Source organism: Hipposideros armiger, unplaced genomic scaffold (genome assembly GCF_001890085.2).
Source record: "Hipposideros armiger isolate ML-2016 unplaced genomic scaffold, ASM189008v1 scaffold_371, whole genome shotgun sequence".
In the NCBI taxonomy this organism is placed as follows: Eukaryota; Metazoa; Chordata; class Mammalia; order Chiroptera; family Hipposideridae; genus Hipposideros; species Hipposideros armiger.
In genome coordinates, this window is record NW_017731721.1 from 1,436,802 (window position 1) to 1,452,572 (window position 15,771).

The 15,771-nt window shown below is 37.2% G+C and overlaps 1 protein-coding gene and 1 long non-coding RNA gene across 3 annotated transcripts in view; one reads left to right on the top strand and one right to left on the bottom strand.

The window, feature by feature from the left end:
- LIMA1 (LIM domain and actin binding 1) overlaps window positions 1–4,572 on the bottom strand; it is an 89,280-nt gene extending 84,708 nt beyond the window's left edge. For both annotated transcript variants that reach the window (XM_019662281.1, XM_019662280.1), the window contains exon 1: window positions 4,445–4,572. The gene's annotated coding sequence lies outside the window, so the exon portion shown is untranslated. The remainder of the gene's footprint in view (window positions 1–4,444) is intronic.
- A 114-nt stretch (window positions 4,573–4,686) lies between these two features.
- On the top strand, window positions 4,687–7,699 carry LOC109393247 (uncharacterized). The gene is made up of 2 exons (XR_002126214.1): window positions 4,687–4,929; window positions 7,574–7,699. It is a non-coding gene; the product is annotated as an uncharacterized LOC109393247 (long non-coding RNA).
- Window positions 7,700–15,771: the final 8,072 nt, after the last annotated feature.

Here is a 15,771-nt window from a genome sequence, read left to right on the forward strand (position 1 = left end):
ATACAAAACGATATCTACTAAAATAGCATGAGCCCAATTAGCTGAGTGTTCGTTTGTGTGTGTGTGTGTGTGTGTGTGTGTGTGTGTGTGTGTGTAAGAAAAAGAAAAGATTGAAAGAAAATATACTGAATGGTAGTTCTCTCCAGAACAGATTATGGAATATTTTCTTTTCTTTATAATTATTTTTCCTCCAGGTTTTCTATAATAAGTATATACACTTCTTATTATCTAAATGTGTATGTATGTTTGTATATGTGGAAACAAAACAAGAATTATATATATAATGTGAAAAGTTTTTTTAAAAGATAATTTTGCAAGTCATTCACATGGAGGTGTTGAAGTCATGGACATAGATCAAATTGCACTGGAAGAGAGTATAATGATGATAATAAGATGTTGGACAGGGCCATGGCAAACCACCATAGTTAAGGGGGCAAAAAGACTGAGTTAGTGAAGGAACATGGGAGAAAGTGGTTCAATTAGAAGACGGGAAAAAAAAGAAGATGGAGAACCAGGTAAAGTCACGTCAAGAAAGCCAAATAAAAGGAAGAACCGGAAAAGTTGTCCACTTGGTCAAATGTTGCCAAGTAGTAAAGAGGAGGACAGTGGCAGGCCCGTTAGAGGAAAATCACTGGATACTATGCATGGACAGACAGATTCCCTCTAATGCTGGAGGTGGAAGCCAAATCTGAGCAAATGTTACCTGTTTGGTAAAACTGACTATGAGGAAAAAAAGTCCTGGGCCATTTGCTTGAATTTCAGTTTATGAAAGAAAAAAAAAAGATTGTAAAAATCTAAAACCAACTAAAAGCATATCAGGATTACTGATCTATGGATAATAAAACCAAAATTGGCAATACTTTGGTGTGCAAGAAAAAACATGTTTGAGGGACTATAAGGTTTTCCAAATAGTAAGCTCTCTTACAGGATAAATAAGGGTGAAAAAAAATAGCTCCACACTGTTATCAGAAGTAAAGAAAAGTGGCATCTTTTTCCCCCCCTAAATATGAAAGTTCTTAATTTCAGAGTAGCATTAAGAAATTCCTTGAGAGAAAATAAAAAGAATGGAAATTTTCATGGTATCATGTTAACTTCTTATGACTGAACATGTGAAGTCTCTAGAAACGTTTTCAAGTATAAAGAAATCATTTGACATGCTGAATAATGAATTGCTTGTTGGGTCAAACTTTGTCCTTTTAATGAAAAGAAGTTTGCATTAGCACAATAACTTGACTGAATCTCAAGGACTTTGCATCCAGCCACAGAATAAACATATCAGTACGGTCCGACCAAAAGTACCATTTACCATAGATCTCAATCCCACAATCATTAAGCAGAAACTACTCAATTTACAACCACTCATTTGTTACTAAAGAACCTTGAGAGTCTGCGCTAAGTAATTTAACATCACCTGAAGATTACTGTACACAATTCAAAATAAAGTACTTTAACTTCCTATCAAAAAACATACAGTGAGGGGAGGCCAGTTAGCTCAGGTGGTTAGAGCGCAGGCTCATAACACCAAGATGGCTGGTTCGATTTCCACATGGGCCACTGAGCTGCGCCCTCCACAACTAGATTGAAGACAACAACTTGACTTGTAGCTGATGGGTCCTGAAAAAACACACTATTCCCCAATAAAGTTTAAAAAAGAAAAAAATATATATTTAAAAAAAACCCAACAACAAAAAAAACATACAGTGAAAGACCATAGCAACCTTAAAAAAAAAAACCCCAAGCCTTTTCTTATGGAAATTCTTGACTTAAGAGCTAAGTTACACATTTTTCTATCTGTGGAAAGAGTACATACAATACCAATCTAAACGAAAGTCATCTATTTCTGAGTGTATGGAATTAAGAATGTCTGAAAACTAGTTTTGCTGTCTACATAAGTAATGGGACAATTCTCCCTATTTGTGGCGAGGTGGCCTTTTATAGAAACGTGTCTAATGATTTCCCACACTCTCTGTGTATATATGTCTTTGTCTGTGTGTATATGTCTTTGAGGAATTTTTTGTACTTGAAAACATCATAAGAAAACAACATAATCACTGTAGGTACCCAAATTACATGCATATATACCTACTGCCTTTCCAAAAATTCCTGGCAGAGACCACTTTCCTAGAGTGCACACAGAAAGAAAGGAGGTAAGCAATGTCCAAAAACTGTGTTCAATAAGTACCATAGCTCAAATTACCAAATGAAACAACCACCATCTGTATGAACTCACAATCTCTATTTAAAAAATGAAAAACAATCATATAGAAGCGACCATGTCATGATCATCCTCTGTATACTAGACACTGGTACACAGTAGGTAATTAATAAAAGCCTGCAGCTATATGAAGATCACTCAAGACTACTATAGACTTCAGATCATTAAAACTCTACAAAGAATCTTCATTTTTCACCCTTTCTTCTTCCACCCATTTACCCACCCTGTCCCTGCCTCCAAAGGAAAAAAAAAAAAGAAAGAAAGAAAAAGACATTTTGAGGGCATCTTAGCAAGGAAAAGTATTCTCTGTCACCAAGATGTGCTGCTAATAGAATTGTTTTCACTTCTGAAGCGTTCTCAGAATTATTAGAAAGTTAAAATTTGGCCCACCTTTAACCAGAGTCTGGAATAAAGTTTGCATGAACCAAGTTAAACAAAGTTACACAGTGGAGCAATTTTTACAAAATGGCACTGCTTTGCTAATGTTGCCAATACACTGTTCTTGTCCCAGCAGCTCTACAGTTCAGGGACTACCTGGTAACAGAACTTTAGGCCCAAAATAGAACAGTGAAAACATCTCCACCAATTACTTACTGAACTGCCACAGAATTAACAACAGGGCCTAATCCCATCTTCAAAAGGCCATAATGCTGACAGAACACAAGGTAAGAAATATGAATGACACAAATACATGAACCCAAGAGAACACTATTACTCAGAGGTTTTTGCTATTGTTGTTGCTTACTTTGTTTTGTTTTCAGGAAAACTAGAAGAGGTAATTAAAAACAAACAAACAAACAATTTTCTGTGCTCCTACAGCACTCTGGGCTGATCTGTAATACAGCACTGACCTCGCTAATACTATCAGTTGTACCTATTGATTTGCCTAAACCATTTGATTTGAAGCTCTTTTATAGTAGGAATGATTGGAACTTTGAATCTACAGTAGGACTGACAAAACAAGAGGCACTCAATAAATGTTTTGTCAAAAACATGAAATAAATTCCTAAAGTAATTACCTACTACCATGCTATGTATTTTTCTATTGATGAAAAACAAGGAAATATGTATGCATGCACACCTTTTTTAAAATTAAATCTTCTCTCCTGATAACTCTATAATTTCTTGAAGGTCTACTTAAAACATGATCATCCTTCCTAACTTCACAAGCTATAGAAATCACAGGAACTTAGAAATGTTTGTTAAGGGTCATCTTCTTTTGTGTCTACATCAGACCTCAGAGGGAAGTGTTATTGCACGGTTTCTAAAACATTTATCATTTCTGAATAGTATTAGTATCTATGCAGATAAAAAGTATTCCATTTAACCACTGAAATCAAGAGCAAAAGAAAGAATACCTCATGCAAAAGAGATCTCTCCTCTAAAGGGGCATTGTCTTAAAGGCTGATAACTCCCTAAGTACCTTGACTAACTTAAAAAGTCAAGTTGATAGAACCATCTAGATAAGGCAGGCTTTTGAAAGCTGGAATTAGGTGAAAGACAATAGTAGTTCAAATATCTCTCACCAAGATCACTAAACTCGTTGTTGTAAGCACCAGTACGAGGGCAGGACGTGCACCAGATGGTTCGCTCCTAGCACCTACAACTTCAAGCTTAGTAGGTGTAGCCAGGGGTGTACGGTTACCTTATATTAACACCTACGTATGTTGGTGACAGGTGCCAGCGATATATACACGATAGCGATTCGGGGATAACACATCCAGCTGCAAGGACTGCTATATTCTCAGCATACCTCAAATGGATATAAAGTGTCTTAAACGGAGTTCAGTTGGCAGAATGGAAGGGGAGAAAAATCAAAGAGGGAAGGAGTGGCTGAAAATGAAGAAAGGAGAAGAGCCGTTGAATATTATAATATCATTTCCCTGGTTATTTTGAATTTTAATTAACTGCCATTCCGCCACCACACCAAAAAAGTATATAGTTAGAAAGGAGTATTCCCGACTGAAGAGGAGAGAGTTCCTATCAGCTCCTGCCTTCAGGCAGCAAAGGCTCAGCCCTACATAATAACTTCCAGCCCTAAAGCAGTACCCAGAAGTGAGGAATGAGCAAAGGATCAGCTATTCTTCCGTCCTCTCTTTCGAAGGGAAGGGTTCACGCTCCTTGTGCCGCCCCCGCCCCAGAAGTCGCGGGAGAAAGAGGGTGTGGAGGGAAGCCGGGGTCTCCGCGCACTCTTCGGCTGTGGAGGATGTGGAGAAAGAAGGGCCTTACCTGGCTAAAAGCAGTCTTTCCCCTGCGCTGCTACCAGCCCTGCCACGGGTCCCAGGTGCTCTGCCTCGCGCACCTGTCGGGACCTAGCCGCAGCACCTACAGCTCCTGCGGCCCCGCCCCGGTCAGGCTCAGAGCCCCGCCCTGGACCCCGCCCACCGCCGCGGGGGCGCGCACGCCAGCCCGCCTCCCGTGCGGCCTTCGGTCGACCGTGCGCGCCGCCGGCTGCGTGCCGTGCCCTCGCGGCTGCTCGCGTTGCTTCGCGGCGAGTGGCCTTGGCGGTGTGAGAGGCGTGGCTGCTTTTCCCGGGGGCTGTGTCTAACTGCACGCTGTTCATTGAAGAATGCACACGTCGTAACTGCCTTGGGCTTTGTGCTTCTCTAGCCTTAACTCTCTGACTGACTGCAGTTTGACTCAGGAGCGACTGGGAGGTTTGTCCTAGGCTCAACTGTAGGCCAGTCTCCCGCCAGGTTCCTGGTGCTTTCGGGGTAAGTTTTGTGTAGGGAGGGTGTTTTTGAGGAAGCCGTGCTGTGTAAGCGAAAGAGCCATACATTACTCTTGGCTCGACTGCTTGACGTTTACCAAGTCGTTTCACCTCACGAGAGCCGAGTTTCCTCACATAAATGAAGGGGTTGGACAAAGGCAGATGTCCAAGTTACAGCAGCTCTAACCGTTATTATTCCTACACTTAGAACAGGCGCTGTGCGAAAGGTTTAGAGGACTTGAAGAGGCCTATCACTTTGGTCATCCTTCCCCACAATTCTTGCCCCAGTTCCCCGCTGCTGCATGAGTGTCCTTTTCTTTCCCTGAACCCCAAGTGTAGTAAGATTTCACACCACAAGTGTTCTGAAGCTTTTCGGAATTCATGTATCAATAGTACTACAAAGGGCTTGTAGTGGTACACGCCTGTATTTACACCTCCTAAAGCAGTTAAGGAAACTTTTTAAGAAGAAAAATTTCCAACAGCAGATGATGGATCGACCACTCAGTTCCCTTCTTCCTTCAAATAAACAGCCTAGACTGATTTCTGGATAGGCATCAAGATTCTAGCAAAACTGGCAGGCAGTGTGGGAATGTAAAAGAGTATGCAAAATCAATATAGGATAATACTCCAGGAAATGCATTCCCTTGCATGTGGAGTTCCCTCTATATACCCCCTCCAAAAAAAAAAAAATCAAGCCAATAAAGGACCTATTCACCAAGAAGCCTAACCTGGGTCAGAGTTTTGGATTTAGATTTGAATCTTGACTGAGCCATTTATCAGCTAGGCAAATTATTTGCTTTCCCAAAGCCCTGCTTGTGCCTTTTTGAAAATAGTACACCACAGTTGGCTTTTACTAGTTTGCAAGTCTGATTGCTAAATTTTTTTGGATTTTATGAGCCAGTTGCTAAGCATAACCACTGTTAAAATTCAAATTATATAAATTTACAGTTAAATATGTTAAAAACAGGGTAGTAAATACTCAAAAACTCATTACTTCTTTTATGATGGACACTACATAATGTATACATCTCTTCCTAGCTCTATTAAGAAGTGTCACATTTGGGGCCAGCCGAGTGGCGTGTTGGTTAGGAGTGAGCTTTGGGACGCCAGCTCTGAGCAGCAGGACCCCGGTTCAGATCCCACATGAGGGCCAGTGACACTGCGCCCTCTACAGCTAAGATGGTGAGCAACAGCTCGACCTGGAGCCGGGCTGCGGTGAGTTGGTGTAGGTTGCAGTGGGGCTGGCCAGCAGCTGGCGTGCACTTGCGGGAGTTGCCGTGAGCCGTTGTCCAATGGCCAGAGAGTGACTGCCTCACCCAGGAAGAGCGCAATGATAATACCAACATGGGCCAGTGAAGCGATGTCCTCCACAGCTAGACTGAAGAACAAAAGGACAGCAACTTGTCTGTTCCCCTTCCCCAATTCCCCAACACTGTTTCCCTCCCCCAATTCCCCAATAAAACCTTAAAAAATAATAATAATAAAATGAAATGAAAGTTGCCTAGTATTCCACAGAAGGAGGTGCATCACTTAAAAAAAAAAAGAAAAAGAAATGTTACATTTGTAGCATGAAATTGGCTGCATCAGGACCTGTTGGCAGCTCAGTGGCAGCTCAGCTCGGGCGCAGCTCACTGGCCCATGTGGGAATCAAACCAGCGACCCTGTTGCTCAGAGCTTGCGCTCTTAACCAACTGAGTCACTTGGCCGACCCTGATTTAAGTTTTTAAATCTGAAAACATTTAAAATAGACACAGAAAATAGTGATATGAGTGGGAATACCTAAGCTAGTGGAAACAAATTTCAAAATTGTTGAATGACCAATCATTGAAGAAAAATCATCATGTTCATCAATGAAAGAGAAAACCTTGTGCTTCCAGCTTGTTGGAATGAAAAGCAAGTGTTTTTATTATAACAGTACAAATGGCTTGAAATAAAAGAATGTAAATTAGAATGTAAAGATTGTTAGATCGTTCAGCATTTAGGACTGACAGCAGAAAAGCATGTCCATGGGTCCAAGAAATGGAGGGCATGTTTTGTAACCCTAAATGGTACTAATTAATAAAACTACTAAGCAAACTTCTGGGAAAAAAAAAAAGAACATCTTTTTAAAGACTGTACTAAAATTTAAGATTTGTTAGAAGAATCAACCAATGACTCAATTTCCAATTTAGTGTATAAATTAAATAATAAAGATATTGATACTATCAGAAGTTTTTAATACTCTATAGTTGAATAAAACATAATGGATCTTTAACAGTGAGGGGGGCAGTAGAATTAAAAGAAAAAAATGGAGTAGATATAGGCAGTTGTTTATATACATGATAGAATGCAAGAAAAGCAGCAGAACACATTGTAAAAGAAATATGAAGATATTTAAGAGTATCACAGAAGAGTATACCAAATATGTACTATGATTGATTACGCTTCTACACTTTTAAAGAAAAGCACCTAGTGATTTATCTTCAGTACACAGTTGAATCAGTTTCTCTACTGGTAATGATATTTTTTACTTTAAAAGAATCGGTGTCAACCATAGCAGAGTGTATTTCTAATACATTATTGTCTGTTTTAAATTATCATGGTATTGATAATGAATATTTTAAATCCAACTTAATTGCATTTTTGTTCTAATGGTGTTTATACAATAGTGGGAAGGAAGTCTGGAGTAGCTACAAGTTTGTTAGAAAATTTTCCTGAAGTCATCATTTGGCACTGGGTAAGTCATTGATTGCAATTCATTGTCTGAAATAAAATAAGTCAATTGTTTAAGAATATTCGGGATAAAGTTTATTCTACTTATCACCCACCCAATAAAAGTAAAATTGAGTTTGAAACTGGAACTAATGAACTTGAAACTGAAATTGTTAAAACTGGTCAAGTACTAGGGTTGAGATGGGTGGCATGTAATTTACAAACTGCCACGACTGTACGTCAGGCATATCCTTTGTTATATATGCACATTATCATTCTTTTTATTAGCTAAAAGAGATTACCTAACATTAATTTCTTGCAAGATTTTGCTTTAATGATTGACATTCTTGAAGAATTTTTATTATTTTCAATTGCATTGCAGTCAAAATTAACTAACATACAGAAAGTAAAAAAAATTAAAGGTACCATAAGAGCTTTGGAAAATTTGAAATTGGTTTTATTAATTGAATTATTTGTCTTATTATTGAGTTTGTAAAAATTATTAATATATTCTTGATACAAATCTTTTATCAGATACGTGCTTTGAAAATATTTTCTCCCAGTTCTGTGGCTTGTTTCTTAATTTTTCTTAACAATATCTTTGAAAAAGCAAAAGTTTTAAGTTTTGAAGAAGTACAGTTTATCAACTTTTTTATGTCTTGTGCTTTTTGCATCCTATCTAAAAAAAATCGTTGTCTAACCCAAGGTCACAAAAATTTTTGCCTAGGTTTTATAGTTTCAGAAGCTTTATAGTTTTAACTCTGACCTATAGGTCTGTGATACATTTCAAATTAACTTTTTGGTATATGGTGTGAAGTAAGGGTCCATCCAGGTTTTTCCATATGGGTATTCAGTTGTTCCAGCACCATTTGTTGAAAAGACTCTCTCCCATTGAATTACTTTGGCTCTTTTGTTGAAAATTAAATGAATATACGTGCGTATTGGTCTATTTTTGGACATTCTGTTCTATTCCATTTAACTACATGTCTGTGATAATCTTTTAATAATTAAAATAATTTATTTTACTTAGGTGAAAAGTATTCTGTAGTTATTCTTGGATATTTAGAATTCTATACAATTTCAATTCTTCCCAAACATCTATTTGACATTCATCAGCTTTAACTATCCATTTCAAGGTGTTTTGAAATGGTTAATTCATTCAACTGGAAATATTTATGTGTATTATGTCCCCATAAGTAATTCCTAAGTAGTAAAGTTATCATTGTAGGGAATATGTAGTACACTGTTTTAATATAAAAGAAGTAATTAGGCATACTTTGCTTATAGCTTAATTTTCTTAAAATATAGAAAAAGGAATAAAATAAACTCTTGTCATGTGGAAATCTTTAAATAACCAAAACTATGTTCTATTAAGGAAGAATGAAAAAATATTGAAAATGTCAAAGGATAAAGCAGAATAAATTCTGCTCTTTGGGAATAACAGTCTCATAAATACCACAAATCAAGGAAGGGGATTTCCTGACTTCTGCTTCCAAGCAATTCCAATAAATGGAGGAGGAAGTGATTTTTCTTTTTAAAAAACTTATTGTTGGCAAGATTAGTGTACTTCCTTTCAATCTTAGGATTTTAAACACATATACACTAATATTCCTGAACTTAATAAACTTTTGGGATTTTTGTCAGATTCTTAGTTCACAAAATGTTAAAATTGTTTCAGTAAAAAGTCACTCTTTTGTGGAAATGTTACAGAGCCAGGGAGATGATGCATTACCAAGAGGGAGGGAAACGCCCAGGCATAACTCTTACGGGGGAGGGGTCCCTTGCCTGGTGGAATGGCAAAGAAAGGCTTTGGAGTCAGAATGTGTTTACATTTCATCCCTGGCATTTAAACACCAGTCAGGGGGGCAAGTGTCTTAGCTCCTCTGTCTCAGCTTCTTCCTTGGCAATAATATTTAGGTGACAGTGTTGTGATGAGGATTAAATTAAAGGACACCTAGTACTCTGTTTAGCATAGAGTACTTATTCAGTAAATATTAGATCCTTTTCCCACTTCTCCCAGTGGTTCCCCATATGGGTTGAGAAGTTTTCTGGAGGTAAATTGCATACCCCACAGTAGAAGCTGATCTATTGGTTCTTCCTCATTCTTTTAGTAAGAGAATGATAGAAGTTTGAAAAGTGCTAGAGAACAGGAGAACATCAGAGCTCCGGGATCAGACTCTAGGATAAGAAACTAGTTCAACAGGAAGTGTGCACTGTCAGACCCTTAAGGATCATATGCTCAAGGTGTCCAATCCCATCTCACATGTTTAATACCTCAAATGTCACTTGATGGTAGAACACTCTCTAGGGAACTCTGTGAGAACAGTACCCAGCTGTAGTGGAAGGCTGACCTGAGAGCACCTTTTAGTCTTTCTCTAGCCTTCTTTGTCCTCATGTAATTTAATTATGTCCTCTCTTGCTGCAGCTTTTAAATTCAAAGACACTTATTATTAGTGTCTGTCACCTTAAATTACCAGATTCTGGCCCTCATCATCTCCTCCCACCTTTATCCTGTGAAAGAGACAGTGGTACTGCCTAATTTAAGTTGCTTCTGGTTCCTCCTCTCTGCTCCCCCAACACACCTGCCCTTTCACAATTAATTTTATTCATAAAGGCAGGAAAAACTTTTCAAAATGCCCTGGCTATTTATTGGGAAGATCTCCATACCCCTATTGGCAAAGAAAAGCTTATCAGTTATGTTTGCAAATATCTTAATGTGCTTTTGGGATACTGCAGAAAAATTATCAATTTTTATTTTGAGAATATCTGCAAAAACACAAAATACTCTCAATCAGTTAGACTGGTCATACTAACTTATTGTTATGTCTGAGTTACTATTCCCATTTTATTGAAGAACAAAATGAAGCTTAGACTTTCTGTATGCTGTTTATGCACTGTATTAGGCACTGAGAATATAAAAAGTACAAGATTTGCACATTATACTTAAGTCAAATAGAAAGCAAGCAAAGATTAGAATTCAAAGTCCCAGGATGGCCAAGTGGCGCGTTGGTTAAGAGTTGGCTTGGGATGCCATCTCTGGGCAGCAGGGCCCTGGTTTGGATCCCACATGAGGGCCAGTGACGCTGCGCCTTCTACAGCTAAGATGGTGAACAACAGCTTGACCTGGAGCTGGGCTGCCATGGGTCACCGACAAAGGGGTAGGCTGCAGGGGGCTGGCCTGCAGCTGGCGTGCACTTTTGTGAGCTGCCATGAGCAGCTAGGAGCGGCCGTCCAATGGCCCGCGAGCAACTGCCTCACCAGGGAAGAGCGCAATGATAATACCAACATGGGCCAGTGAAGCAACGTCCTCCACAACTAGACTGAAGAACAAAGGGACAGCAACTTGTCTGTTCCCTTTCCCCAATTCTCCAATGCTGTTCCCTTCCTCCAATTCCCCAATGAAAAAAAAAAATTCAAAGTCCCTAATTCTGGTTTTTTTGCATGTACAAAAATGCTATTATTATAAAGTGCATTGGATCTATCTCAGGCATAAAAATACACAGAACTCTTTCTCTGATTTTATATATATATATATATATATATATATATATATATATATATATACACATATATGAGATATACTCATATGGATATATGTATGTATATTTAACTTAAAGTAACACCTATCAGATATTGTATTTATTGATTGGTTTCTAAAAGCTTATTCTTTATTCTGCTCCTTTTGTTGATGCATAAATTTGAGCCTGCTCAGAAGTACATATACACTTTTTTTATTTTTTTAATATTTTCTATTATAGTATCACTTAGATGCAACACCAGTAAAACACTCAGTCATTAACCCTTTTCTGGAAGGAGTTCTAGTAGGAAGAAATAATTACATGTCTGTGTTGTTTAAGCCATTGTTACATGGATATTCTGGTACAGACATACCTCATTTTATTGGCTTTGCTTTACTGCACTTCACAGATATTGTGGTTTTTACAAATTAAAAGCAAGACCCTCCACCAGCAAAAAGATTACAACTTGCTTTACTGGGATACTCAATTGATTTTGATACTCGCTTTGTTTTGATGGTCTGGAATGGAACCCACAATATCTGTGTTTACTACTGAAAGCATCATTAAGTAAATTTGGTGTGCAGTTAACGCACCTTGACCTAGATGGCTTTATTTAGGTGTTCTTCCAGATTTTCAAAGACTAGATCATTTAAATCTTAACTCTTCCAGACCTTAGAAAAAATGAAAATATTCCTCAACTCTTTCCATAAGACTGTGAAAGCCTTGATACCAAAAACAGGGGGAGAAAGAAAATTAAAGGCCAATCTTATTATTATAAACACAAATTCTAAATAAATTATTAGTAAACTGAATCCAGCAGTGTATTAAATAGATAATATAATATGCAAGATAATAGATGGGTTTATTCCAGGAATGCAAGGGTTGTTTAACATTCAAAACAAAACAATACAAACATCAATGTGAATTACCATATTAACAGATTAGAGGGGGAAAAGATATGATCATCTCAATAGAAATTGAACAAGCATTTGAATTCAGTATCCATTCATGATAAAAGCTCTTAGCAAACTAAAAATAAAAGTTTCCTAATTTGTTAAAGGAAATCTACAAAACACTTAAAAGTGAACATCATTTCCAGCATTAAAAGTTGAGAAGACTTCTCTCCAAAACCAGGACCAAAATAAAGATGTCTACTATTGGATCACTTCTAATCAGTATTTTACAGGAAGTCCTAGACGGAGCAGTAAGTCAAGGAAAAGAAAGATATACAAGAACTTAAAAAAAAGAAACATTGATAGGAATATACTTCATAGAAAACGCCAAAGTATATAACCGTAAATTATTAGAAATAATAATTGAGTTTAGCAGGATGGCTGGGTATAAGATCAATGTACAAGATCAATGTACATTTCTAATACTTCAGCCACAAATGGTGAGAAAACTTAATTTAAAATGCCATTTACAATAACATTAAAAATAAAGTATGTAGGAATAAATCTAACAAAATGTGTACAAGATACAAGGAGAAATATTAAATTTTGTTGAAAACATTAAAGAAGATATAAATGAACAGAGAAATGTACCATGTTCATGTATTAGAGGACTGAATATAAAAAAGATATCTATTTTCCCCGAATTGATATATAAATTCAGTGCAATCCAATCAAAATCCCAACAGTGTTTTTCTAGGAACTTGACAAGCTGATTCTAAAAGTCATAGTAATTAATATACAATATGGTAATATTGGTACTAGGATGGGTAAATCAATGAAACAGAGTATAGGGCCTAGAAACAGATCCCCACCTATAAGGATTAATTTGCTATATGATTAAAGATGACATTTCAGATCACTGGCTGATGAGTTATTTAATAAAGGGTATTGGGACAATTGGCTATTCCTATGGAAAAACAGGAAATATCACCCCTATCTCATATCAAAATAAATTCCAGATTTAGTAAAGTCCTAATATAAACAGCATCCCAAAGCAGAATATAGAAGGATTTGGAGCTGAGAGACAATAACTCAATAATTGATACAGTACATTCCACCTGGTACCAATTGGTACATGCCATCTCTCACCTGGATTATGGCATGTACAACTTCATTAGCTAGTTTCACTATGACTTGTCCTCTCCAGTCCATTTTCTATACCACTAGAGTATGTGCTCTAAAATGAAAATCGTATTGTTACTCCCCAGCTTAAAATTCATTCATGGTATCTCATTATCCTCAATATAAGATCTAAAACACTTAACATGGCCGGATGCCTGCTTATATCTCTAGCCTTATCTCTTAGTACTCTACTTTTACTCCCAATTCCCTGTAAGGTGGGTCCCAGCTCTTCTGACCTGCTTTAGATCTTCAAGTAACAATGCTCTATCTGGCCTCTGGATCTTGGCATGACCATCTCTTGAATGGGAACACTTTTTCTTCCCCTATTTCACTTGATTACAGTTGACCTTTGAACAGTATGGGTTTGAACTGTACAGGCCCACTTACACGTGGATTTTTTTCAATAAATACTGTAAATGTATTTCCTCATGATTTTCTAAATAACATTTTCTTTTCTCTAGCTTACTTTATTGTAAGAATACAGTATATAATACATATGGAAAATATGTATTAATCTTAACTGTTAATACCTTCCCAAGAACTGAGAAAAGGTCAGCAGTCTCATCCAGGCTGTAGCCTTATGGGAACTGACCTCATCTAGAAAGCAAACTGTTATTTCCAATTATTTAAATATGATGGAAGGGGCCAGCTGAGTGGCTCAGTTGGTTAAGAACTCACTCAAGAGTGCAAGCTCTGAGCAACAGTGGTTCGATGCCTGGCCCGAGCCGAGCTGCTGCTGAGCTGCCAACAGGCAGCACAAGAGCTCAGCTAAAAAATAAAATAAAATAAGTAAATATGATGGACGTTCATGATAATTGAGCTCTGGCAGTAGGTTCTAAATAGTGTTCCACAGATTCCTTACCCTGACAGGGGTCCCAGATGTGCTCAGTTTATTTCCTTTCACTGGGAGATTTTTTTCATTAGATTTATTAGAGAAATATAGAATTGTGTTTCAGGATTGCTTGATTGATTTTGTTTTTTAAGCATTAGACAATGCCAGGATCTGGTAAATCTGAGTTTTTAAATAGAAGGTGAATAGAGTTAGAATTGTGAACTCCAACTCGCTCATTTACCTAGCAGAATTGGAAGCTAGGGCTTTCATTTCAGCACTTTTGTAATTATAAATTAGCACTTGAAATGAAGGCTGACCATATTTCTTTATTTTGATCTCTGTTAGGTAGTTCATTTATTGGACAGCTAAACTAGATAGAAAAGAAAGAAGACATACAATTTTTCATAAGTAGCTTTTGTCCTAGTTAGAGATAATCACTACATACATACAAGAAAGACTTGATACTTTATATTTGTCATCTTATTCTGTCCTCTGCTTGAGGCTCTTGATCAAGGCAGAGCCCTTTAAACTCCAGCAGGACCAGATCCAAATCCTTAAATTGCCCTATCCTTAAAAGGTCTTTGTCTTCCAAACAAGGCAGATAATGTTGGAACATTCCCATTAGTGAGTCATGCTGACCAAACATTGTTTCTTTGTATTTTTTACTTTTTAATCTTTCCTTTCTTTCTTTCCTTTGCCTGTTAAATGACTACTGCAAATACAAGACTCAAAAGTTAACAGGATCTTATGTATTTTTGTGATTTAAGAAAGTTCGGTTATTTGGGCATTGACAGCTGACTATTCAAAGATCAAATTTTTATTTTAATAGAAAAACAAATGTTTACATTTCATATACCATCTCTGATTGTTTTAAAACTTAATTCACAAATTCTTTGATATTCTTCTTTTCAAAAGGTGGAGCCCCTCCCCTTAAAAATGGATAGTACTTAAGGGACTTGCTTCTAATGAATAAAATGTGGCAGAAATGACAGTGTGGCATTTCTGAGACTAGGTCATAAAAAGGCTTTGTGGCTTCATCCTTTCTGTTTCTGTTGAGTGATTTGTTCTGGGAGAAGCCAGCTCCCACATCACAGGATACTTAAGAAGCTCTATGGAGAGGTCTATGTGGCCTCTAGCCAACAACTATGTGAGTGAGCCAGTTTGGAAGCAGATCCTCCAGCCCTAATCAAGCCTTCAGATGACTGCAGCCCCAACCACATCTTGACTGCAGCCTCATGAGAGACCTCGAGCCAAAACCAGCCAGCTAAGCTGCTACTGAACTCCGACCTATAGAAATTGTGAGATAATGTATATCTGTTGTTTCAAGCTACTAAGTTTTGGAGGTGATTTGTTATACAGCAATAGATAACTGATACACTATCATGTAACATTTTGTAGTAAAAGATTGATAAACTTTTTATCTGTTTTATAGGCCAAAATTGTTTAGTTCTCCTAAATTCTTACTTATTTCTTTGAACTGTTTTGGACTGAAAGATACACATTAAAGTCATTATTAGCATTATTCTATTTCTCTAGTTTCTGTAGCCACTGCGTTATAAAAGTTGTTGCTGTATAAATTGTTGCATAGATATTCATGACTATTATATCTTCATAATGAGTTGTAGCTTTTAGCACTATAAGGTGTCCTTTGTCTTGTTTAATACTTTTTGCTGAATATTACCTTATTTGATATTAAGATTATAACCCTTGCTTTTTAAAATTTACATTTG